Below are 25514 nucleotides of genomic sequence, written 5' to 3'. Positions count from 1 at the left end.
GTGTGGATCCTCTAGTATTTTAATATCCAGAATCCCCTGAAAACCTTAAATTTAGCTGAAAGGTAACACTTTCCTCACATTTCTGTGTGGAAAGGATGTGGGATCACTATGGCAGTACAAGAAAATTCCCATCAACCAGCATTCCCCTCAGTGTACTGATTGAAATGATACCTCAAATGTGTGGGTGCCCAAATCAGAGAACCTAAAAACGTATACAATGAAAAACTGAGGGGTAACCCAAGTGGGTCGAAAAGGGCAGTTTGTTTTCATAAGAGTTTAGGCTGACTCTGGTTTGGGTGCCTACACGAGTGAGGTGTAATTTTTATCTGGAGACTGAGAGAAATGCTGGGTGGTGGGAAATTTATGCCGGCCCTGTAAACTCACAATCTTGCCACACAGAAATGTGAGGAAAAAATGACTTTTTAGCCAAATGCAGGGGATGCTGGGTAAAAAAAAACTGTAGTAGATCCACGCAGGTCACACATCCCTGGACTCCCCCGGGTGTCTAGTTTTCAGAAATGTCTGGTCTTAGTAGGTTGGGCACCTGTGAGAGAAATTGGGCTATTGGTTTTGGGGGGGGGGGGGTAATCACTTCACAAGCAACAGCCTCAATCCTTGTCAGGGTGAGCCACAAGATTCACTAAATGAACCTATGCTTAATCCCCTGGTAGTTTTGCACAAAAGCAGTCAGGCTTAACTTAGAGGCAATCTATAAAGTATTTATGCAGCACTGAAACTGTAATTGCAATTGTATTTAGATAGCACTTACGACCCCTGATGAGGTGTTAAAGCACCTTTCAGCTATGTAGCACACTTCGCCGGAAGCCAAAAGGGATTAGTGGTGGATTAGTATAAGGAAATATAAATTGTGAATTTGAGCAGTGGACATGTGAATCTGTTAGTTTGATTAAAGAGGATAATGAAAAGATAGAGGAGGGAAGAGTCTACAGAGTGTTATTTGGGAGATCATAGTAGTACAATGAGGTTTGGGGTGAGCCAATGAGGTAAAGGGAAGGGAAGTGTCTAGAAAAGGTTATTTGGCAGATCATAGTAGTAGAATGAGGTTTGGCATGAGTCAGGGAGTGGATACACAAAGTGATACAGATATTCACACAGTTTAGTCACTATCCAATATATTTAGTGAGACACTATAAATTAGTCAACTAAACAGTCAATCACACTGCTACTAAATCCTCCAACCAGATATGTAGATATCCACTCATTCTTCAATGCAGATTGCTATATATATATAATACATATTTAAATAATGAACTAAACCACATTCACTGGATGATTTCATCAGTGATGTCATCAGTGATGTCATCAGTGATATCATCAGGTGTCATCAGTGATGTCATTTGAGATGTCATCAGTAGTGTCACTGACCATGTCATGAATGATTGTATATGTGACATCATCAGCAGTGGATTGTGGGCACGCAAGTTATAGTTAGCAAAACTAACTATAACGGAGGAATTTTGATGGTTTTGTACAAGTGAAATGTCCAGCTAACTATAACAGCCTTGAAACCTATGGTTTTTCAGTAAATTTTTAAGGTTTTTTAAATGTTAACTCCTAACTATAACATGTCTGAATCTTATGGTTTTTTCAGTGAATTTCAAAGGTTTTTTAAATGATCATTTTAAATGTAATAATAGTTATATGTATTTTTATACTGATTTTCTACAGTTTTTAACTGTTTATTTTAACATATTTTATTTTTTGAATTACATTATATATTTTTAATATAAATAGAAATAAAAATGTTTTTTAAAATATTGAAACTGAAATTTAGTTTTTGTCAGGGTCACTGGATGAGTACTTGGGTACTGACTGAATGATTAGAGTACTGCAAGGAGAGTGCCTGGGTGAATTTATAAGTGTGTGGGTTTTGGCACAGTGAATGGATTCGTACATGGTGCTGAATGGGCCACTAGAGGAGTGCAAGGAGAGTGACAAGGTGTTTGCTGGAAGTGTATGGATTCTGAGTGGAGAATTGAAAGTGTGAAAGGTGGTTAGATGACTGCATGCATAGTGCATAGGGGTTTGAAGCAGTCTGTGTGCTAAGGCCTGGGTCACTGGATGAGTACTTGGGTACTGACTGAATGATTAGACTACTGCAAGGGGGGTGCCTGGGTGAATTTATAATTTTTTGGGTTTTGGCGCAGTGAACGGATTATTACATGGATTAGTACATGGTGCTGAATGGGTCACTCGAGGTGTGCAAGAGGAGTGACAGGGTGTTTGCTGGAAGTGAATGAATAATGACTAGGGAATTGAAGGTGTGAAAGACAAATGTGTAGGTGGTTGGAGGACTGCATGCATAGTAGATAGGGGTTTGAAGCAGTCCATGTGCTAAGGCCTGGCACACTGCATAAGTACTTGGGTCCTGGCTGAATGATTAGAGTACTGCAAGGAGAGTGCCTGGGTGAATTTGTAAGTGTTTGGGTTTTGGCGCAGTGAATGGATTAGTACATGATGCTGAATGGGTCACTCGAGGAGTGCAAGGGGAGTGACAGGGTGTTTGCTGGAGTGTATGTATACTGACTGGGGAATTGAAGGTGTGCACAACAAGTGTGTAGGTGGTTAGAGGACTGCATGCATAGTAGATAGGCATTTGAAGCAGTCCATGTGATAAGACCTGGCTCTCTGCATGAGTACTTGGGTACTGACTGAATAATTAGAGTACTGCAAGGAGATTGCCTGGGTGAATTTATAAGTGGTTGTGTTTTGGCGCAGTGAATCGATTAGTACATGATGCTGAATGGGTCACTGGAGGAGTGCAAGGGGAGTGACACAGTGTTTACTGGAGTGTATGTATACTAACTGGGGAATTGAAGGTGTGAAAGACAAGTGTGTAGGTGGTTAGAGGACTGCATGCATAGTAGATAGGCATTTGAAGCAGTCCATGTGCTAACGCCTGGGTCACTGGATGAGTACTTGGGCACTGACTGAAGGATTAGAGTACTGCAAGGAGAGTGCCTGGGTGAATTTATAATTGGTTGGGTTTTGGCGCAGTGAACGGATTAGTACATGGTGCTGAATGGGTCACTAGAGGAGTGCAAGGGGAGTGACAGGATGTTTACTGGAAGTGTATGAACACTGACTGGGGAATTGAAGGTGTGAAAGACAAGTGTGTAAGTGGTTAGAGGACTGCATGCATAGTGGATAGGCGTTTGAAGCAGTCCATGTGCTAAGGCCAGGCTCGCTGCATAAATACTTGGATACTCACTGAATGATTAGAGTACTGCAAGGAGAGTGCCTGGGTGAATTTATACGTGTTTGGGTTTTGGTGCAGTGAAGGCATTAGAACATGGTGCTGAATGGGTCACTAGAGGAGGGCAAGAGGAGTGACAGGGTGTTTGCTGGAAGTGTATGGATACTGACTAGGGAACTGAAGGTGTGAAAGATAAGTGTGTAGGTGGTTAGAGGACTGCATGCATAGTGGATAGGGGTTTGAAGCAGTCCATGTGCTAAGGCCTAGCTCACTGCATAAGTACTTGAGTACTGACTGAATGATTAGAATACTGCAAGGTGAGTGCCTGGGTGAATTTATAATTGGTTGGGTTTTGGCGCAGTGAATGCATTAGTAATTGGTGCTGAATGGGTCACAGAAGGAGTGCAAGGGGAGTGACAGGGTGTTGGCTGGAGTGTATGTATACTGACTGGGGAATTAAAGGTGTGAAAGACAAGTGTGTAGGTGGTTAGAGGACTGCATGCATAGTGGATAGGGGTTTGAACCAGTCCATGTGCTAAGGCAAGGCTCGCTGCATGAGTACTTCGATACCGACTGAATGATTAGAGTACTGCAAGGAGAGTGCCTGGGTCAATGTATAAGTATTTGGGTTTTGGCGCTGTGAATGGATTAGTACATGGTACTGAATGGGTCACTAGAGGAGTGCTAGGGGAGTGACAAGGTGCTTGCTGGAGTTTATGGCTACTGATTGGGTAAGTGAAGGTGTGAAAGACAAGCAAGTGTGTAGGTGGTTAGAGGACTGCATGCATAGGAGATAGGGGTTTGAAGCAGTCCATGTGCTAACGCCTGGGTCACTGGATGAGTACTTGGGCACTGACTAAAGGATTAGAGTACTGCAAGGAGAGTGCCTGGGTGAATTTATAAGTGGTTGGGTTTTGGCGCAGTGAATGGATTAGTACATGGTGCTGAATGGGTCCTAAGAGGAGTGCAAGGTGGGAAAGACAAGTGAGTAGGTGGTTAGATGACTGCATGCATAGTGGTAGGCGTTTGAAGCAGTCCATGTGCTAAGGCCTGCCTCAGTGCATGAGTACTTAGGCAGTGACTGAATGATTAGAGTGCTGCAAGGAGAGTGCCATGGTGAATTTATAAGTGTTTGGGTTTTGGCACAGTTTTTACAATTTTTTCAGATGGGTACCGGTGGTAACTGGCTCTGACTAACCAGTCCTAGAGCAAGTGCTATGCTAAAAGACACTTAGAATACAGTTAAAACACCTACATACACTAGGGAACACTATGCGTTGGGGTACCCCTGTGATTAGAATGACCTCCTCTGTAAGCCCCTAGTACATTTAGAAAAGGGGGTGGTAATGAACAGAGTGTCTGAATTAAGCAGACCACTCTTACCCAGTCCAAAGATCAGGGCTTGATCCATCACCGTTTTTTAGCTCACTGCACCATCCCAGCTCAGAACTTGGCTATATGCAAATTAGTCTGACCCTGGCCCAGTGCATCATGGGAACAAGGCAGACCAAACTACCAAGCCAATTCTTATACTGGGAAGGAAACAAGCTTCCGGGACCGGTTTCTGGCATTTCAGCCGTCTTCGGCCCGGCTTGCTTGTATCCTGATGGTGCAATGAGCAAGGGACTCACATCTGAGTATACCCTTCCACGCTTATGGTGGACAAAAATGATTCAGAAAAGGGGATGGTAATGAACAGAGTGTCTGAATTAAGCAGACCACTCTTACCCAGTTCAAAGATCAGGGCTTGATCCATCACCGTTTTTTAGCTCACTGCACCATCCCAGCTCAGAACTTGGCTATATGCAAATTAGTCTGACCCTGGCCCAGTGCATCATGGGAACAGGGCAGACCAAACTACCAAGCCAATTCTTATACTGGGAAGGAAACAAGCTTCCGGGGACAGGTTTCTGGCATTTCAGCCGTCTTCGGCCCGGCTTGCTTGAATCCTGATGGTGCAATGAGCAAGGGACTCACATCTGAGTATACCCTTCCACGCTTATGGTGGACAAAAATGATTCAGAAATGGGGGTGGTAATGAACAGAGTGTCTGAATTAAGCAGACCACTCTTACCCAGTCCAAAGATCAGGGCTTGATCCATCACCGTTTTTTAGCTCACTGCACCATCCCAGCTCAGAACTTGGCTATATGCAAATTAGTCTGACCCTGGCCCAGTGCATCATGGGAACAGGGCAGACCAAACTACCAAGCCACTTTTTATACTGGGAAGGAAACAAGCTTCCGGGGACCGGTTTCTGGCATTTCAGCCGTCTTCGGCCCGGCTTGCTTGAATCCTGATGGTGCAATGAGCAAGGGACTCACATCTGAGTATACCCTTCCACGCTTATGGTGGACAAAAATGATTCAGAAAAGGGGATGGTAATGAACAGAGTGTCTGAATTAAGCAGACCACTCTTACCCAGTCCAAAGATCAGGGCTTGATCCATCACCGTTTTTTAGCTCACTGCACCATCCCAGCTCAGAACTTGGCTATATGCAAATTAGTCTGCGCCTGGCCCAGTGCATCATGGGAACAGGGCAGACCAAACTACCAAGCCAATTCTTATACTGGGAAGGAAACAAGCTTCCGGGGACCGGTTTCTGGCATTTCAGCCGTCTTCGGCCCGGCTTGCTTGAATCCTGATGGTGCAATGAGCAAGGGACTCACATCTGAGTATACCCTTCCACGCTTATGGTGGACAAACATGATTCAGAAAAGGGGGTGGTAATGAACAGAGTGTCAGAATTAGGCAGACCACTCTTACCCAGTCCAAAGATCAGGGCTTGATCCATCACCGTTTTTTAGCTCACTGCACCATCCCAGCTCAGAACTTGGCTATATGCAAATTAGTCTGACCCTGGCCCAGTGCATCATGGGAACAGGGCAGACCAAACTACCAATCCAATTCTTATACTGGGAAGGAAACAAGCTTCCGGGGACCGGTTTCTGGCATTTCAGCCGTCTTCGGCCCGGCGTGCTTGAATCCTGATGGTGCAATGAGCAAGGGACTCACATCTGAGTATACCCTTACACGCTTATGGTGGACAAATATGATTCAGAATAGGGGGTGGTAATGAACAGAGTGTCTGAATTAAGCAGACCACTCTTACCCAGTCTAAAGATCAGGGCTTGATTCATCACCGTTTTTTAGCTCACTGCACCATCCCAGCTCAGAACTTGGCTATATGCAAATTAGTCTGACCCTGGCCCAGTGCATCATGGGAACAGGGCAGACCAAACTACCAAGCCAATTCTTATACTGGGAAGGAAACAAGCTTCCGGGGACCGGTTTCTGGCATTTCAGCCGTCTTCAGCCCGGCTTGCTTGAATCCTGATGGTGCAATGAGCAAGGGACTCACATCTGAGTATACCCTTCCACGCTTATGGTGGACAAAAATGATTCAGAAAAGGGGGTGGTAATGAACAGAGTGTCTGAATTAAGCAGACCACTCTTACCCAGTCCAAAGATCAGGGCTTGATCCATCACCGTTTTTTAGCTCACTGCACCATCCCAGCTCAGAACTTGGCTATATGCAAATTAGTCTGACCCTGGCCCAGTGCATCATGGGAACAGGGCAGACCAAACTACCAAGCCAATTCTTATACTGGGAAGGAAACAAGCTTCCGGGGACCGGTTTCTGGCATTTCAGCCGTCTTCGGCCCGGCTTGCTTGAATCCTGATGGTGCAATGAGCAAGGGACTCACATCTGAGTATACTCTTCCACGCTTATGGTGGACAAAAATGATTCAGAAAAGGGGGTGGTAATGAACAGAGTGTCTGAATTAAGCAGACCACTCTTATCCAGTCCAAAGATCAGGGCTTGATCCATCACCGTTTTTTAGCTCACTGCACCATCCCAGCTCAGAACTTGGCTATATGCAAATTAGTCTGACCCTGGCCCAGTGCATCATGGGAACAGGGCAGACCAAACTACCAAGCCAATTCTTATACTGGGAAGGAAACAAGCTTCCGGGGACCGGTTTCTGGCATTTCAGCCGTCTTCGGCCCGGCTTGCTTGAATCCTGATGGTGCAATGAGCAAGGGACTCACATCTGAGTATACCCTTCCACGCTTATGGTGGACAAAAATGATTCAGAAAAGGGGGTGGTAATGAACAGAGTGTCTGAATTAGGCAGACCACTCTTACCCAGTCCAAAGATCAGGGCTTGATCCATCACCGTTTTTTAGCTCACTGCACCATCCCAGCTCAGAACTTTTCTGAATCGTTTTTGGCCACTATAGGTGTGGCAGGTTATACTCAGACATGACTCCCTTTCTCACTGCACCATCAGGATTCAAGCAAGCCGGGCCAAAGAAGGTTGAAATGCCAGAAACCGGTCCCCGGTAGCTTGTCTCCTTTCTGGTGAAGAATTGGCTTGGTAGTTTAGTCTGCCCTGTTCCCATGATGCACTGGGCCAGGGACAGACTGATTTGCATATAGCCAGGTTCTGAGCTGGGATGGTGCAGTGAGATAAATAACGGTGATGGATCAAGCCCTGATCTTTGGACTGGGTAAGAGAGGTCTGCTTAATTCAGACACTCTGTTCATCACCACCCCCTTTTCTGAATCTTAGTACATAACAGGGCAGGGGGATTAAAACTACCTCTTAAAACGCACCACAGGGCGCGTTTGCACACTGGGGAAGGGAGGGGGGCTGAGCTGACGTGTGCAAACATGCCTTGTGTCCGTTTTAATTTGGTGGATAAACTCCCCTTGAATCCTGAGTGTCCCTTGGGTCCAACTAGCCCAGCCGGTATCTCCAATTAACGACACAGAGTTGCTTTGCAGAGAGGTGTAAAAAGTGGCACGGCCTGGACCACCTCTCTGCAATGCAGCGCAGTGGCGCTTACTGGAAGCACCTGGTGGACTAGTTGGCCCCCAGGGGCCCTCCGGATTGAAGGCAAATATTTTCCCCATCTTAAAATGCGCCACAGGGTATGTTGCACACGTCACCTCAGGCCCCATCCCCTCCCTTCACCACTGTATAAACGCGCCCTGTGGCGTTTTAATTTGGGAGATTAAGTCCCATTGAATCCTGAGAGTCCCTAGGGTCCAAGTAGCCCGCCAGGTACCTCCAGTCAGCGCCACAGAACTGCATTGCAGAAAGGTGTCAAAAAGGGTACAGCCTGGACCACCTCTGTGTAACGTAGCGCAGTGGTGCTTACTGGAAACACCTGGTGGACTAGTTGGCCCCCAGGGTCCATCAGGATTGAAGGGGAATAATTTCCCCATCTTAAAACCTGCCAAGGACGTGTTTGCATAAGTCACCTCAGGCCCCATCCCCTCTCTTCACCACTGTGTAAACGTGCCCTGTGGCCGTTTTAAGTTGGGAGATGAAGTCCCCTTGAATCCCGAGTGTCCCTTGGGTCCAACTAGCAAACTAGCCCACTAAGTACCTCCAGTAAACGCCACAGAGCTGCGTTGCAGAGAGGTATAAAAAGGGACATGGTCTGGGCCACCTCTCTGAAACACAGCGCAGTGGCGAGATCTGGAAGCACCTTGTGGGCTAGTTGGCCCCCGAGGCTCTCAGGATTGAAGGGGTATTTTTTCCCCAACTTAAAACGCGCCACAAGGCGTGTTTTCACACGTCACCTCAGGCCCCATCCCCTCCCTTCACCACTGTGTAAACGCACCCTGTGTCTGTTTTAATTCGGGAGATTAAGTCCCTTTGAATCCTGAGTGTCCCTACGGTCCAAGTAGCCCACTAGGTACCTCTAGTAAGCGCCACAGAGCTGAGTTGCAGAGAGGTGTAAAAAGGGGCACGGCCTGGGCCACCTCTCTGAAACACAGCACAGTGGCACTTACTGGAAGCACCTGGTGGGCTAGTTAGCCCCCAGGGGCCCTCAGGCTTGAAGGGGAAATATTTCCCCAACTTAAAACACGCCACAGGGCGTGTTTTCACACGTCACCTCAGGCCCAATCCCCTCCCTTCATCACTGTGTAAACGCACCCTGTGACGTTTTAAGTTGGGAAATAAAGTCCCCTTGAATCCTGACTGTCCCTTGGGTCCAACTAGCAAACTAGCCCACTAGGTACGTCCAGAAAGCGCCACAGAGCTGCGTTGCATAGAGGTATAAAAAGGGGCACGGTCTGGGCAATCTCTCTGAAACACAGTGCAGAGGCGATTGCTGGAAGCACCTGGTGGGCTAGTTGGCCCCCTGGGGCTCTAAGGATTGAAAGGGAATTATTTCCACAACATAAAACACGCCACAGGGCATGTTTTCACACATCACCTCAGGCCCCGTACCCTCCCTTCACCACTGTGTAAACGCGCCCTGTGGCCGTTTTAAGTTGGGAGAGGAAGTCCCCTTCAATCCTGAGGGTCCCTAGGGTCAAACTAGCCCACTAGGTACCTCCAGTAAGCGCCGTTGTAGAGAGGTGTAAAAAGGGGCACGGCCTATACCACCTCTCTGCAATGCAGCACAGTGTCACTTACTGGAAGCACCTGGTGGGCTAGTTGGCCCCCAGGGGCTCTCAGGATTGAAGGGGAATTAATTCCCCAACTTAAAACACTCCACAGGGAGTGTTTGCACACATCACCTCAGGGCTGTCCCCTCCCTTCACCACTGTGTAAACGCGCCCTGTGTCTGTTCTAAGTTGGGTAATTAAGTCCCCTTGAATCCTGAGGGTCCCTAGGTACCTCCAGTCAGTGCCACAGAGTGAAAAGGGGCGTGGTCTCTGAACACCTGTCTGCAATGCAGCTCCGTGGTGCATACTGGAGGTACCTGGTGGGCTAGTTGGCCCTCAGGGACCCTCAGTATTGAAAGAGAATTACTTCCCCAACTTACAACTCGCCACGGGGCGTGACCTGGGGCGTGACCTGAAGTGACATGTCTGCAAACACGCCATGTGGCGTGTTTTAAGTTGGAGAATTAATTTCTCCTCAATCCTGAGGGTCCCTGGGAGCCAACTAGCCCACCAGGTACCTCCAGTATGCGCCAGAGAGCTGCGTTACAGAGAGGTGTTCAGAGGCCACGCCCCATTTTACAATACTCTGCAACGCAGCTCTCTGGTGCTTACTGAAGGTACCTGGTGGGCTAGTTAGCCCCAAGGGACCCTCAGGATTGAAGAGGTATTAATTTCTCAACTTAAAAAGCGCCACGAGGCGTGTTTGCACACGTCACCTCAGACCCTGCCCCCTCCCTTCACCACTGTGCAAACGCGCCCGTGGCGTGTTTTAAGCTGGGATATTAACTCCCCTTGAATCCTGAGGGTCCCTGGGGCGCAACTAGCCCACTAGCTACCTCCATTAAGCGCCACAGAGCTGCGTTGCAGAGAGGTGTAAAAAGGGGCGTGCCCTCAGAACACCTCTCTGGTGCATACTGGAGGTTCCTGGTGGGCTAGTTGGCCCCCATGGACCCCCAGTATTCAAGGGGAATTTGTTCCCCATGTGCAAACGCATCAGGGGGCGCATTTTGTTTTTTAAGAAGGGGGGCTGTGTGGCCTCCCTTCTTCTTCTAATTTATTGGTCCTGGGGACCCCATCCCCCAGGGCCTGACCCCTAATTAAAAAATAAAATAACAATTTGGAAGAGGGCCGCGTGGCCCCCCTCCCGAGGCCTTAATCGGCCCCGGGGACACCATCCCTCGGGGCATGGGCTTTTTATTTTTTTTAAGTGTTTTGGAGGGGGGCTGGGTTGCCCCCCTCCTTTGGCCACTTGTAGCCCCCAGGATCCCCATCCCCCGGGGCTGGCCCTCTCCATTGGGGACCGTGGGGGGTCCACAATCCCCCCACGGTCCTGCGTGCTCCATGCTTTCCTCGGGAGCCGGCATTGCTTTTCTACATGGGGAGCTGCTAAGATGCAGCTCCCCATGAGGAAAAGCAATTTGCTTTGAATTTTAAAAGAGTGAACAGGTTTCACTGCTCTCTCTTTCAAAATCCAAACCAAGCCATAGCAAACAGCAGTGTCCCGGGGGTGGGCACCCCGGGACACTGCAGGAGCCGGCCTTGGGGTGTGGTGGTCCCCAGGGCCACAACAAGGCTCCAGGAGGGGGGCCGTGTGGCCCCACTCCCACAATTTACAAAGCCCTGGGGGTGGCGGTCCCCAGGGCTGCAGGGGGGCCGTGAACCCCAGCAAATATGTAAATAAATGTAAATGTACAGGAATTATACATAAAAATATATATATGAAATATAAATCATTTCATGATTAAAAAGTAATAATATGCATACTTAAAACCACATTAAAAAAATAATTTCATCACTATAGTGGTCCCAATGGGATGTGCAAAACACTAGCAATGTAAACATCACTGACAAATGTGCAACTGTACGCAAAGGAATAAAGTGCTATTAAGACTTCTGTCTATACTGATGTTGAGACAAGTCCCATAAAATATATTTACAAATTGACCAACGTTGGGGACATCAAACTCTGATGGCAGCCCCTCTGCAGTAAATTTATGTGTCCTACTGATGGGAGGAAGGAACTCCCCTCCACCCTGTATTTTAAAGTGCAACCTGTGAAATGCAGGAGAATCAAATGATCCATCACTGCAAAACGTTGAAAGAAGGAAAAAAATAAATGAATACTGGGTGTCGGACAAAAACTGGACATCATTAGATTTTACAGGAGATGGCCCACTCAGGAACACTTTCCATCTATATTGTCAAAAGGTTGGGATAGTCGGGCTGTAAAACGACTGTGTGCCAAACCAAGAAATTGGTCTCTTTACAGAAAATGGTACACATCTTCCATGGTATTCAGCCCGTTTGGTACCTTGGAATCTAATTCCAGAATCATTTTCGATTCCAATTGCCGAAGCATCCTATCCCTGTCCCCTCCCCTTCTAGGCTTAGGAACCGCGGTTAGGACAAAGTAGCTGAGACACTGTAGATCATTCCCATGCACACTTTAAAGTGTCTCGCCACGGGATAGGAGCTGTCGTTGTTAACGATTGCACGAATGTGCTGCAATATCCTGGCATGCATCGGAAGCCTGGTGCTACCCACGAATCTCAGGCCACAGGTGCATGCCAGAACATAAACAGCATATTCTGTTTTGCAACCATAATGTCCTTTAATCGGCAATGGAGTAGGGCAAAATGGAGTGGTGTAATATTGGGTATTAACCCCAAATTTACATGCCCTACAACTGGTACATTTGTAAAACCCCAGCCGGGGTGGGAATCACGACTTCTTTTTTAACAGTTCAGGGAAGGGGTTGGAAATATGTGCACGTAGGGAGGGTCCCCTCCGAAACGTAATATTGGGTGAGCTTGGCAGATGAGATGATAACACTGCATCAGTCTTTAATATAGGCCAGCTTTTCGTTAGAATGGACCGGTTCTTTCTGTCCTGGCAACTATATGCAGTAATAAACCTAATGGTAGATTCAGCCGAATCTTACTTGGTCACCGTAATTGGGACCACCGGTTTAAACAGTGTTTCTCTAGGTCTCTGGTTCATTTTGCTGACCGCTCTTCTCAGTATATTCTCCTTGTAACCTCTCATTCTGAACCTGTCTAATGCTTCTGTAATGCAGAATGCCAATTCCTCATCACTGCTACATATCCTTTTCAGACGGAGTAGCTCCCCGTAGGGGATATTATCAATAACATGACGGGGATGGGCACTTGAGGCATGGAGGGTTGTGTTGCCCGATGTGCCCTTTCTGTGGAGGGTGGTGGCCAGTTTTCCTGCTTTGAGAAAAACCTTGACGTCTAAAAAGTCCACTGCTGTTCTACTCATGTGATATGTGAACTTGAGATTTTCCTCATTGTTATTTAGCGTCATGATGAATTCTTTTGCACTTGTTTCATCACCCCTCCAAATTAAAAACACGTCGTCTATATAACGAACCCACATTCCTACATGTTCTGCGAACACTGCGTGGTGTTCCCCCATGAGGACCCGCTTCTCCCACCAGCCCACATGTAAACACGAGTAGCTGGGAGAAAAGCAGGCCCCCATGGCAACACCTCTTTTTTGCACGTAGACATCATTACCAAACATAAAATAGTTATGGTATAGACTCCAACTCACAAACTCCACCAACATCTTGTTGTGATTGTAGCAGTGCACTGGTCTTGTGCTCAGAAAGTGTTCCAGTGCTTTAAGCCCTGTATGGTGGTCTATACTTGTATAACGGGCTTCGATGTCTAATGTAACAAGTAAGGAATCTTCTGTCCATGCAATGTTCTTCAATTTTTGTAAAAAGTGACCTGTGTCCCTTATGTATGTCGGCAGACATGTTACCAGGGATTGCAAGAAATAGTCAGTATATTGTGCCAGGTGTTCCGCTAAACTGTCTATGGCTGATATTATCGGCCTCCCTGGAACTGGAGACTTGCCCTTATGCACTTTGGGAATAAGGTAGAACCTGGGCATGACCGGATGTTCAACATGAAGAAACTTAAATTCCTCGCTAGAAATCAGTCCTTCTCTCTTATATTTAAAAAGGAGTTTTTTCAATTGTTCTCTTGCAAGCTCGTATTGTTTCATACTTGTCTTTTGATAACAGACCGCTTCTGAGAGTTGCCTGTTGGCTTCTTCAATGTATATATATATATTCAGCAGTTATATAGTTATAGGTATCTCAAGTAACTATAACTTGTGCCCTAAGATAACAATAACGCCCCGCCATGCCAGTTTTCTCATCAATAATTTCACTGCATATGTTGCAATAATATTATCAATGATGTTGTAGAATATGAAATGCATGATGAAATATGTGGGGTAATTACAAGTGCATGTGAGGCATGAGTTATAGTTACCTTAGGGCATGAGTTAGAGTTACTAGAGACAACTATAACTATAGCTGCTGAATTTCTACGGTTTTGTGTTTGAAATACCTAATTCTACCTATAACGTCCCTGTCACCTTTGGCTTTTCAATGAATTTCTATGATTTCAAAGCTAATTTCTAAAATATAACGTACATGTAACCTTTGTTTTTTACTGAATTTCACAGTTTTTTAAATATAAATTGTATCTGTTGGTTCAATGTACTAATATATATTTTCACAAGTTTGCAAACATATTTTATTCACACGTTCATTCTTAATATATATTATAAAACAAAATAATTCAGAAAATTACGGTAAGGTAACTTATGTTGTCTTTCTATAAATTCAATGCACCGAGTCTCACTTTTTATAATTCATTAAATGGATCCACGGATCTGTCGCTCAGACAAATAAGGGGTTTGCCAATATATTTCACACACTCCATACTAAAACACCAACACATGTAACACAAACATATTCTATTGCAATTTCTATAAGTGTATCACTGCCTGTGGGTGAGTGGATGTGTTAGCGGCTGTATGGGTGTGTGAGTGGTTGTGTGGGTGTGTAAATTGCAGTGTGAGTAGGTGTGTAGGTGAGTGTGTGTGGCTGTGTGGGTCTTTGAGTGGGTGTGAGCGTGGTTTTGTGGGTCTGTGAGTGGGTGCATGTGCTTTTTTAAATGGGGTCTGGTTCCACAAATCTACCCAAATCTGCTTGAATTCTTGAGGATCCGTGCAGATCCGGGGTCAGGGTACCTTTACCTTGACCTCTCCTATCACTTTTACATTTTATTTCCACCTCTGGTAACCATGTCCTGATGCACAAAATGGCAGCCACAACTTTCTTCTCAGGTTGTGGCCAGTCCATCAGGGCATTGGTGTTGGCTCTTGGACCAGCGAATCCAACCGGATCGGGTGAGGACATGATAAAGTCTTGAGGGACCACTGCCTTTGTGAAGTACAGTTTGAATGAGAAAGAGGGGATTGGATGACATTTATTCTGTTTTGAAGGTAGGATGTGATCCAGTCAAGATAATTCCCCTCTATGCCGGCTTCGTAGAGTCTTTGAATTAGAGAGTAATGTTCCCCTGTGTTGAAGGCTGCTGGAAGGTCCAAGAAAAGTTGTGCAGTGATCCCATTCTGGTCTACTGTATTTTTAAGGTCATCCCAGATGGCGATGAGGGCAAGTTCCGTGCCTCTTCATGGATGTAAAAGCACAACACAAGAAAAACCACACACGTATTTAGAATAATAGAGTACATTTGAATAAATAATTTGACACCAAAATGACAAAATCCAATTAGTAGAACCGGAGTTATTCATTTTTAAAGTTTAAAAGTGAAAATTAGTGCCTAAAAGATCAAAGCCCCATCCGGGGACATCTTGTTCATCAAGACCGGCAAAGTTGAAAGTTTGTTTGATTTGTTTGTTTGATGAGCTTTATATAGCACTGGCTACACCCGAAGGTATCAAAGCGCTTTACATTAAGTTCCACAATGTTACTAAAATTACATCAGTTACAAGTTACATTAGTTATAAGCAAAAACATTTAGGGAGCATAGAGGATGAGATAAATGAAGTGAGGAAGGGTAAGGGGGTAGGGTAAAGGGGTAGGAGGGAAATATGACGGAGAGACGATGGGGAAGTCTGCCTAAGGTCCGGCTGGGTAGGAGAGGGCCGAGGGGGAAGTCCACAGCTCATCTCTTCTATAGCTATCAGGTAGCTCCACCTGGCATCGGCCAAATAGCTAGGTCTCAACGGAAAAACATTTAAAAGCATAGAAGATGAGAAGAATGGAGCCTAGAGGGGGAAACGGGGTAGGGCAAAGGTGAGGGAGGGAGATGCGACAGAGAGACAAAGGAAAGTCTGCCCAAAGTCTGGCTGGGTAGGTAAAGGCCGAGGGGGAAGTCCACAACCCATCTCCTCTTTAGCTATCAGGTAGCTCCACCGGGCATCGGCCAAATAGCTAGGTCTCCGCAGTTGAAGGTAAGTTCAGCAGGTTCTATGTCTTGAGGGGTAAGCAGCATGGGGAATAGGTTTAAGGTCTGGTCGATGTTCAGTTTTTGTCCCAGAGCAGTAGCATAACGTGGTAGGGACTGCTGTGGATGCCATCTTGGGGTCAGGCAAGGAAATTCTACCCTTGGTGTTACATTCCGCCGGTCCCCATTTCTCACAGGGGCCCAATCTATGCACAAGCAAGCCTCCAAACTCCCATTGGGATCCTTGGAGGCCATCCTCTGCTCACCCACTCACCGGCTCCGAAGCGCATCTGCTGAGGATCTGTGGATTAATTTGCTCGGGCATTTGATTGGCCGTGGGTCGTCAGTACATTTATATTCAGGCATGGCAAGCATGGGAGAAGCTCCCTTGCAGGACGGAGTACACAGTGAGCTGGGCACTGTTATGTGCCCCTTTGGTATCCCTGCTGACATCATCCGCCCGCCTCTACCTGCTCTCCAGTGAAAGTAAACTATCCATCTGGATTAATGCTGATAATCTGATAATCTAAACACTAAATTTCAGAGAATGTGGGATAAATCCCACTGTAAAATGATAGGAAGATGGCACTAGTATAAGCGAGAGGGGTCAGAAAAGAAAGCTTCAAGTATAGCTTTACTGGATCTGGAGTGGAATGAGTCAAAACAGGACGGGTCAACAGAAAGAGGCAAAGTATGGAGGAACAGTAGCGAAGGGAAGTCTTCTAATGGAGACTCAGGGAAAAAATGGAAAAGATCATTTAAAGATTTAAATACGTAAGTAGTCAATGGAGTAAAGTAGGCCTGGTCACCAAGAACAGTCTTAGCAAGTTTTGTACCAAAGTTGTTGGTGAGACTCTGCCCTTTTATGGCTCTGTCTTTTTATAGGCCTATCCCTGTTTAGCAATTAGTGTCAGTTGTGCTGAGAGAGAGAGAGAGAGAGAGAGAGAGAGAGAGAGAGAGAGAGAGAGAGAGAGAGAGAGAGAGAGAGAAAAGGACCCCACCAAAATGGCCAACTGACAGGGTAAGGGCTTGCATCAAAGAGGAAGTCTCAAAGATGCTTGCGCTTGGGGTGATTGAGTCCTCCAGCAGTCCTTGGGCCAGCCCAGTGGTCTTGGTCCCGAAGGCTGCAGCGCCGGGTGCCACACCCAAACTCCGGTTCTTTGTGGACTACAGAGGGCTCAATTCAGTCACGAAGACTGACGCACACCCCATCCCCAGAGCTGAAGAGCTCATTGATCGGCTAGGGGCTGCACCGTACCTCAGCACATTTGACTTAACCTCTGGGTACTGGCAGATCGCCTTGACTGATGGGGCAAAGGAGAGGTCAGCATTCTCCACAGCAGATAGGCACTTCCAGTTCCATGTTATGCCCTTTGGGATGAAGAATGCCCCTGCCACCTTTCAGAGGTTGGTCAACCAGGTGTTGGTTGGACTGGATGAGTTCAGTGCTGCCTACCTGGATGACACCGCAGGGTTCAGTGCCAGTTGGGAGGAACATCTGTGCCACCTCTGGGAAGCGTTGATGGCGCTGCGGAAAGCAGGCCTCACAATCAAGGCGAGTAAGTGCCAGATCAGGCAGGGTTCCGTGGTGTACTTGGGACACCAGGTTGGGAGCGGCCAGGTGGCCCCTTACAACCCAAGATTGAAACCATCCTGGCTTGGGAGCCACCCAAAACCCAGACAGAGGTGAGAGCCTTCTTAGGTCTCACAGGGTATTACAGGAGGTTTGTAAAGGGGTATGGCAACATTGTTGCACCCTTGACAGAGCTGACTTCCAGGAAGCAGCCCAAGAAGGTGATCTGGATTGACACCCGTCAGAAAGCTTTTGAGGCCCCGAAAGCTGCCATGTGCAAGGCGCCCGTGCTCCTGGCACCCAACTTCTCAAGAGAGTTTATCGTCCAAACAGACGCTTCAGAGCATGATGTGGGGGTTGTTCTATCACATATGAATCAGGGCCTAGATCAACCGGTAGCCTTTATCAGTATAAGGTTACTTCCACAGTAACAGAGGTGGAGTGCTATTGAGCGTGAGGCATTTGCTGTGGTCTGGGCACTGAAGAAGCTGAGAACATACCTGTTTGGGACTCACTTCTGGGTTTAGACAGACCAAAGGCCCCTCAGATGATTGATGCAAATGAGGGGTGAGAATCCAAAGCTGTTGAGGTGGTCTATTTCCCTACAGAGTATGGACTTTACGGTGGAACACCGCGCTGGTACAGAACACGTCAACGCTGATGGTCTGTCCAGATTTTTCCACCTTAGTGAAGAGAACTCCCAGGAGTTAGGGTAGTTCTCCCCATTTTTCAGCTGGAGGGGACACGTGTTAGACCTGGCACCATTGGCGTGGGTCTCCCTTCCATTTTTTGCTGTTGCCTCATGTATTTTTGCTGGTATTAGATGCTTTGGGCACTGTGCCAATGCTATCCAGTGCCACAGTGCAAGTGCTCCCTATTGTAAATTGATGTATTAATCAGTGGTTCAATGTTTGGCTATTTGGTTTACTTGTCAGACCCAAGTCTAGTGCACAGAGTGTGCCCAGGGCGTGTAAATCCAAATGCTGCTGGTGGGCCTGCAGCACAGGTTGTGCCACCCACAGAAGCAGCTTTGTAAAATGTGCCTAAGGTCTGCCATTACAGAACCTGCGTGCAGTCTGGTACTGTCATGCTGACTGGGCAAGCGCACCCACTTGCCAGTCCCTAAACCTGACTACGATAAAGCCCTCTACACCGGAGCCCCGTCCAAGCTCATCAACAGACTCCAAAGAATACAAAACACCTCAGCACGTCTGATCCTTGACGTCCCGCGCAGGGACCACATCACCCCGCACCTGAGAGACCTGCACTGGCTCCCTGTCAACAAAAGAATCACATTCAAACTCATGATTCACGCACACAAAGCACTCCACAAGACCGGCCCTGCCTATCTCAACAAAAGACTCGCCTTCCACGCACCCAACAGGAAAGTCCGTTCCGCCGACCTGTCCCTGCCCGCCGTCCCGCGCATTCACAGAACCACTTCCGGGGGCAAATCCTTCTGCCACAGTGCCGCCAAGACCTGGAATGCCCTCCCCCCTCCACCTACGACAGACCACAGACCTCCCGGCCTTCAGAAGACTGCTCAAGACCTGGCTCTTTGACCACTAGCTGCAGCTGCCCCCCTCCCCCCAGTGCCTTGAGACCCTATCGGGTAAGTAGTGCGCTCTACAAATTCCCTGATTGATTGATTGATTGATTAAACCTTCCCTTTTCTTCGTATCAGTCACCCGTATGGTAGGCCCAAGGGCAGGGTGCATTGTAAGGATAAGGTAGGACAAGTCCTGATGTGTGTGGCATGTCCTAAAAGTGAATTACGGCAATTTTCGTTTTTCAATATTGCAAGGCTATCAATCAATCAATCAAAGACATTTATAGAGCGCACTACCTACCCGTAGGGTCTCGAGGCGCTTGGGGGGGGGGGGTGGGGGCGCTACTGCTCGAACAGCCAGGTCTTGAGCTTCTTCCTGAAGGAGAGGTGGTCTTGGGTCAGGCGCAGGTCGGCCGGGAGGGAGTTCCAGGTCTTGGCGGCCAGGTAGGAGAATGACCTTCCTCCTGTAGTGGCTCTGCGGATGAGTGGGACGGCGGCGAGGGCGTGGCTGGCGGATCGGAGGTGGCGTTTGGGAGCGTAGAAGTTGATTCGGTTGTTGAGGTAGCTCGGGCCTTGGTCGTGGAGAGCTTTGAGCGCATGGGTAAGGAGGCGGAAGGTGATTCTCTTGTTGACCGGGAGCCAGTGCAGGTCTCTTAGGTGTCCGGAGATGTGGCTGTGTCGTGGGATGTCGAGGATGAGTCTGGCTGAGGCGTTCTGGATGCGCTGGAGTCTCTTCTGGATCTTGGCGGTGGTTCCGGCGTAGAGTGCGTTGCCGTAGTCCAGTCGGCTGGTGACGAGGGCCTGGGTGACGGTCTTCCTGGTCTCTGTGGGGATCCACCAGAAGATCTTCCGAAGCATGCGCAGGATGTTGAAGCACGACGAGGAGACGGCGCTGACTTGCCTGGTCATGGAGAGGGAGGAGTCCAAGATGAAACCCAGGTTGCGTGCGTGGTCCGTCGGTTTGGGTGCGGTGCCCAGGGCGGGGGGCCACCAGGAGTCGTCCCAGGCGGAGGGCGAGGAGCCCAGGATGAGGACCTCCGTCTTATCTGTGTTCAGCTTCAGGCGGCTCGTCGTCATCCACTCGGCTACCTCTCTCATCCCTTCGTGCAGGTTGGCTCTGGCGGCGGCGGGGTCGTTGGTCAGGGAGAGGATCAGCTGGGTGTCGTCGGCGTAGGAGATTATGTTGAGGTTGTGTTGGCGTGCGATGGCCGCGAGGGGGCTCATGTAGACGTTGAAGAGAGTCGGGCTCAGTGAGGATCCTTGAGGGACGCCGCAGATGACTTTGGTGGCCTCTGATTTGTACGGTGGTAGGCGGACTCTTTGTGTTCTTCCGTCGAGAAAGGAGACAATCCATTCCAGCGCCTTCTCCTGGATTCCGACGTTGCTGAGGCGCTGCACTAGGGTGCGGTGGCTGACCGTGTCGAAAGCCGCGGAGAGGTCTAGGAGGATGAGGGCCGCTGTTTCCCCGTTGTCCATCAGCGCTCGGATGTCGTCAGTGGCGGCGATGAGGGCGTTCTCGGTGCTGTGGTTGGCACGGAATCCGGACTGCGATGGGTCGAGGGATCCATTCGTCTCGAGGAAGGCGGCCAGCTGCTTGTTGACGGTCTTCTCGATGACTTTGGCTGGAAACGGGAGTAGAGAGATGGGGCGGTAATTCTTGAGTTCGGTGGGGTCTGCTGTAGGTTTCTTCAGTAGAGCGCTGAGTTCGGCGTGCTTCCAGCTCTCGGGGAAGGTGGCGGTGTCGAATGAGGTGTTGATGATGTCCCGCAGGTGGGGTGCGATGACAGCGTCGGCTTTGTTGAAGACGTGGTGAGGGCAGGGGTCGGTCGGAGATCCGGAGTGGACGGAGTTCATCGTGTGGACGGTGTCTTCGGTGTTGACCGGGGTCCAGGTGCGGCGGGTGGTGGTGGGTGGCGTTGCTGCGGTCGTGGCGTGCGTCGGTTGAGTGCTGAAGCTGTAGTGTATGTCCGCGATCTTGTTGTGGAAGTAGGAGGCGAGGGAGTTGCAGAGGTCTTGCGAAGGGGTGATGTCGTTGTTTCCAGCGTTGGGGTTGGAGAGCTCTTTCACGATGTTGAAGAGTTCCTTGCAGTTGTGTGCGTTGTTGTCCAGTCGGTTCCTGAAAGCCGTTTTCTTGGCGCTGCGGATCAGTTGGTGGTGTTTCCGGGTGGCGAGCTTGAGGGTGGTCCTGTTGTCCGGCCTGTTCTCCATAGGCCAGAATGGGCTGATAGAGTTATTACATTTTATAATCCTAACTGTCTCAGAGAACATGGTAGAAATTCGTGTTTAGTATGCCTGAACTCAGAATAATAAAATGCATCTTTTAGTAAAGTTGGTTTTAATATTCTGTGTTTGCAAATAAAACTTTTAGTAAATAGGTATTTGCTTGTCTAACCATTCAAACCTGCCTCTGCTAGGTTGTGTATTCCTATGTCTGGTTTTGTGAGTGACAGGGCTGGGGAATTCCAGGAGACAGGCTGAGTCACCCGGTGGTGAATAGAGAGATCTGCATCTAGATGGGAGGGAGGAGTTGCACCTGAACCTTGAAAAGGGCTATGCCTGCCTTCCACAATGCTGGCTCCACCCCTTGGGGAGCGACTGATGTCTCTGCTCTGCACACTGAAAGAAGAGAAGGAGTCCTGTAAACAAAGTGCTCCAGGACTGTACTTGCCTTCCATAACGCCGGCTCCACCTCCTGTGGGGCGTCTGATGTGCCTGCCCTGCACTGTGAAAGGAAAGAAGAAGTCTGGTAAACAGAATGCTTTAGAACTGGTTTGGACTGGGCAAAGGCCCCGCTCCCCTCGGAGAACAAAGGATTTTGGGGTATAAATATTGGGACCCTGATCCCATGAAATTAGATCACTTTGGACTACAAGAAGAAACCATTACAGAGGAGAAGAACCTGAAGAAACTGAAGTGCTGCTTGGGGATTGGCCTGCAGTGGTTTGCCTTACTGCCAAATGAAGGAGAAAGGAACTGTGTGTACTTTGCTTTCAACTTGTGAAGGATCTCCAAGGACTTGAAAAAGAGCTTGGCTCCTGCTGAAGTCTCAGAGACAACAGACTTCACCCCCCAGCTCCCCAGAGTTCTTTGGAAGCGCCTGCTGCTGTTTTGGGCCTTCTGAGGAAAGGCGTGTCGCAAGGAGCTGGAAGTGCGACTCAAGAAGAAGAAGTGTGTCGCTGTCGCTGTGCCTGCCATCACAACTCCGAAGGAGGGTGTCGCGGCTGGAACTGTCGCACTTCACCGCATTGACCAAGAGCACCTCGCATCCTCGAGAAGCACGCCACCGTCGGAGCTGCTGCAGTCGTATTTTGGATGTCGCCCCTGTTGTTGTTGTTGCATCGAGCGGAAGCTTCACGCATTGTGTGAGAAGAGCATCATCGCTGGAGCTGTTTTTGTCGCATCATAAGGGTGTCGCCGCTGCAGTCCACGCTTCGAACCAAGAGCTTCTTGCATCCCCGAGAAGCGTGCCGCATCTGGAAGATCTTCACGCCTTTATTTCTTTGTATCGAAGCTTTGCCGCATTTCACATTGCTTGTCGTGGAAGCGCAACGCAACTTAAGGTACATTGACGCAGAGGGTCGCATCTAAGAACTGAACTGAACTAAGCTTAAATCTACCATCTTAAAGTAATCATAGTGTGTATTTTTGTCGTTTATGGTTTTGTGATAACTCTATATAAATTCTACTTATTTTTTATATAAAACCTGTGTGGTGTCCATTTGTAGTGTTGTCACTGGGTTACTGTATGTGGTCACAACTGCTTAACTTACAACACCTCTGAGATAAAGCCTTGCTGCTCGTGCCAAGCTACCAAGGGAGTGAGCAGGGGTTATTTTAGGAGTGTAATCCCCTTATCCTGACTAGAGGAGAGGGTCCCTATTTGTCACACTTACCTACCTGTGCCAACTAGAGACCCCCAAATCTAACAGTGACCGTTTCCCTACATGGCTGGTATGCCTTCGAATGTGCACCTTCTTGCACAGTGATTCACTTCAGATGACTGTGCCTTGGGAAACAGATTCAAACTCCTTTCTTTTCAATCTTACTACCTTTGGTCGTATTAGATGCATCTACCTCTGAGAAGAGCCGCCCGGGTCCTAGTCCAAATTTGCCAATGACCATCTTGTGCGAGAGTCCTCAATGCTCCATAGTCTCAATTTTATGATCCTATGCTTGCTCCAGGGCCAATGTCAGCAAGCGCCTGTGGAAAAAACTGTCCCCAGAATATATCCAGAATGTATCTTGCGTATAAGGAAAAGTTTCTCTGCCTTTGAAACTTGATTTTTAGGAAATCATTTTGTACTGGAAGCCATTAGCCTTCAGAGCCCCAGATAGCCGCTTGTCTATGGGTTACAAAATGCATTGCCCACAAAACATAAATTACACACATATGTGAGCAGTGCCAGTCATCGGAAGTCACACTAGGCATGTTTAGCACATTCCTATTTTGTGAAAGCCGTGTTAGAAAGTATCTAATAATCCAGTAAGCACTGGCCCACATTCAGGCATTCAATAGAAGATTAACATGAAACATACTACACAAGCACCTTTGTTGAGCATCAAAAATGTTTAGACAAGTAGGAAACAACCCCATTTTATCAACCTACATTTGCTGACACTCTAAGACAAACGTCCCCTTTTTATCAGAGTGCCAAACCTTGCCAGTAAGCACACTTACAAACCCAGAAAACACATCCTCAAATGTACCCACAAGTTTTGAAGAAATCAAGCAAGCAGCCTAAATCGTTTTAAAAGTGGGCAAGTAGGCACATGCCCAGAGCCCCCACTTTCCAAGGTGCCCCAGGGAAAGTCAGTTTTTTAATCTAATTTCTGCCTATTTCTCTATCTCAACCTTTAATGTAGAAGTCAATATTGGTTAAAATTACAGATCTTGAATTAGTAATACAGTTACCCCAAACCCCTCTCATCTTGATCCTCCTTTTTGGGAATCTAGTTGCCAAAGGCACATACAATTCTCAACTCATCAGTCCCGTTCCCTCCATCCTCATTATTCATTTACCAACTGCCTTTCTTCATGACCAGTTGACAGACAGACAGACAAATGCCCCCCGTTGTCACCCCCCCCCCCCACCCACATGTACAGGTTTCACCAGGCTGCTCACCCCAGCTCCTAGATTTTTATTTTTCTCTCATGCACCCTCCCGATGACAACAGCCCAAACTCCATCAACTACACAGTCCAACAATATCTGATGGCTCCCCTTCCTTCGGAGCCAAACATCTCGCCCATTATCTTGCATCCACTTCTCAAACTTTGCACCACTCTTACCCAGGGCTTTGAGTGGAATGAAAAATCTAGGGTGTTTCTCAAAGGGGCGTGGCCGATGCTATTAAGGGCGTGGCTTAAAAATACACAAGCTAAAAATCTGTGCTTAGCCAAGTGTGCCACTCGACTGGTATTTTGCTACTTCTGTCATTGCATACACAAATATAATACAGCAAATAACATTACACCTACAAGAAGTTAGGGCTATTGACTTTGCCAATTGTTGTTAGTTGTGCAAGATAAATAAACAACAACTATAGCTTCGTTCTATAGAATACTGAAAATGCTTCCATTCAGAAATGATGAGACTGTGAAAGAACTTTAACGAGTCTCTTTAAAGTTACCTCAAAAGCAGTGAAATACGCCGCATCCAGTGTGGCACAAGGATTTCACACGCAGGTGCAGCGAACTGACATATCTGTACAGATGCATTAGTTTCTTGTAAATAAGCCCCTATGACTCCCATTCTAGCCTTTCTAATGTATCTGGTTATTGAAACCCATTCAAGCTGACCAATGGAGCCACAAATACAATTTTTTGTGTTGATCGAATACTTTCTCCACACCCACCACACTACAAACAATTGAGAGATAATACATTGCATCATTAAAGAGACTGACTAAATAACTCTGCATAAGACAGCCTAACATGCTGGAGAGTTGTGATGGTGAGAGTGGAAGCAGCAGATCAGAGTCAGGAAGGTGGAGAATTGGCAAGGTGGAGAGCAGAAGACTTTGTAAGGCATTGGTGTTGCTAGTCGGCATGTTTGCCACCATTTGCAAGTGTGGTCACCAATGCAGACGGTCATGCTATGTACAGCTGGGCAGATTAATTACAGAGGATATGTTAGTCTGAGTGAAGGTGCCCAGAGAGAAGAGTAAGTGGAAGCCAGTGTCAAGACCATGGTTGAATTTCCTCAACTCTTCAGTGGAAGTGTTGTGAGGCGGAATGGGGGCATGTACAGAGCAACAATGTATAACATTTAAATAATGTGGGATACAGTCAGGTAGAATGTACAAATGGAAATTGGGTTTAGGGGCTCAGGAGCGGGAAACTGGATACTAATTATAAACCAGGTTAATGAAGTGGCCTAGTGGGACATATCCATTAGGGGCAGGAGATGATGCACTGAAATTAATCTTAATAAATATTGGATTTCTGCTTGAGCAAGTGCACAGGCA

The 25514-nt window shown here is 47.7% G+C and overlaps 1 protein-coding gene across 1 annotated transcript in view; it reads left to right on the top strand.

Annotated features, from left to right (window-relative positions):
- Positions 1–25514, top strand: part of CNGA2 (cyclic nucleotide gated channel subunit alpha 2) — a 342867-nt gene that overhangs the window by 132021 nt on the left and 185332 nt on the right. The gene's annotated exons all lie outside the window — the stretch shown is intronic.

Source organism: Lissotriton vulgaris, chromosome 4_1 (genome assembly GCF_964263255.1).
Source record: "Lissotriton vulgaris chromosome 4_1, aLisVul1.2, whole genome shotgun sequence".
NCBI lineage: Eukaryota > Metazoa > Chordata > Amphibia > Caudata > Salamandridae > Lissotriton > Lissotriton vulgaris.
This window is presented reverse-complemented; position numbering and strand designations above follow the sequence as displayed.